The sequence below is a fragment of the Mandrillus leucophaeus genome, unplaced genomic scaffold (genome assembly GCF_000951045.1).
Source record: "Mandrillus leucophaeus isolate KB7577 unplaced genomic scaffold, Mleu.le_1.0 Scaffold1802, whole genome shotgun sequence".
Lineage (NCBI taxonomy): Eukaryota > Metazoa > Chordata > Mammalia > Primates > Cercopithecidae > Mandrillus > Mandrillus leucophaeus.
The window spans coordinates 116,008-117,938 of record NW_012101813.1 but is presented as its reverse complement, the minus strand read 5'-3'; the positions used below and the strand labels follow the sequence as shown (position 1 = coordinate 117,938).

The window sequence follows — 1,931 nt, the reverse complement described above, 5'->3', positions numbered from 1 at the left end:
CAGTAAAGAAAAGGACAGGGCCATTGGGATGTTGTCAATATTGCTAGGCTACTTGAGGTGGGTAACCTTGAACCTTGGCCTCTAGGTTTTCTGAAGACTTTGCTCTGTGCATGGGTCTTAAATAGTGAACATACTAATTTCCATTTTCTAAAGGCTCTAGTTTTACTTTCTATCTCTGTTTTTGCTTTCTTTATTCACTCTCTACATGTGTTGAAAGATGTTTTTCATCATTGCCTATTTTTCACCTACACTCAAAACTTTTTATGGTATTATTTTCTAATTGAAATCTTCATGAACTTTTAATAACACACATTTGGTGTCTCTATTTATGTATACTGTGTACACCTGTACTTCACAAATTAAAAACTATAACCTTTGCTCTTTTCATTCAATGTAAAGTTAAGAATGACAGAAAAGTTAAACTACAATCTAAGTTTAAAAGCTATTGACATTTAACCTAATTTGATGAGTATTATTGTGAAATAACTTTTAATGTAATTTGTTCATGTAAATTTTGTTGTGTGAAATTACATATGCAAAATAAAAATCTATATAAATTCACATTAATAATATGAATATAATTATCTACCTAATCATTAAAAACTGCTAAAAATGTGAATAAATTTTTTTTGAATTTTATGATTTTTTTTTTATTTCTGTGATGAATGTCACTAAATTCTGATAGGGAATGCATAGAATCTGTAGATTGCTTCGGGCAGTGTGGTCATTTTAACAATATTAATTATTCTGATTCATATACATGAGTGTATTTCCATTTGTTAGTATCCTCTTGGATTTATTTCATCAGTGTTTTGTATCTTTCCTTGTAGAGGTCTTCTCCCTTCTTGGTTATATTTATTTCTATGTATTTTACTTTTTTGTAACTATCCTAACTGGAATTTTCTTCTTGATTTCTTTTTTAGCTAGTTTGTCTTTTGTGTATGGAAAGGCTACTGATTTTTGTAAGTTAATTTGTATCCTGCAACATTACTGAATTTACTAATCAGTTCTAAGAGATTTTTGGTAGAGTGTTTAGGTTTTTCAGTGTACAAAATCATGTCATCCACAGAGACATTTTGACTTCCTCCATGCCGGTTCATATGCCTTTTCTTTCTCTTGCCCATGGCTCTGGGTAGGACTGCCAGTACTCTACTGAATAAGAGTGGTGAGAGTGGGCATCTTGTCTTGTTCCAGGTTTTAGAGAAAAAGCTTTCTACTTTCCCTCACTGAGTATGTTGTTAGCTATAAATCTGTCATCTATGACCTTTATTGTGTTGAAGTACTTCCTTTTTATTGAGAGTTGTCATCATGAAGGAATGTCGAATTCTATCAGATGCTTTTTCTGCATTTATTGAGATGATCATATGGTTTTTGTCTTTTCTGTTGATGTGATGTAACATATTTTTTAATTTGTGTATGTTGAACCATCCTTGTATCCCTAGGATAAATCCCATTTGATCATGATGTATTATCTCTTTGATTTGTTGTTGGATTCTGTTTGCTAGTATTTCATTGACGATTTTTGCATCTATGCTCACCAGGAATATTGGCCTATAAATTTTTTGTTGTGTCCTTGTCTGGTTTTGTTATCTTGGTTATGCTGGTCTTATAGAATGAGTTAGGGAGACTTCCCTCCTCTTCAACTTTTTTGGAACAGCTTGAGAAGATTTTTTATTCTTCTTAAAAATCTTCGTAGAATTCAGCAGTGAAGTCATGTGGTCCTGGGCTTTTATTTGTTGGGACACTTTTTTAAATTTATTTTTTATTTTTTACTTTTTATTTTATTATTATTATACTTTAAGTTCTAGGGTACATGTGCATAATGTGCAGGTTTGTTACATATGTATACTTGTGCCATGTTAGTGTGCTGCACCCATCAACTCGTTAGCACCCATCAACTCATCATTTACATCAGGTATAACTCCCAATGC

General features: G+C 31.8%; 1 protein-coding gene across 3 annotated transcripts in view; it reads right to left on the bottom strand.

Moving 5' to 3' along the window:
- The window catches only part of LOC105537894 (interferon alpha-17), a 16,629-nt gene that overhangs the window by 977 nt on the left and 13,721 nt on the right, over positions 1-1,931 (bottom strand). The window lies entirely within an intron of this gene.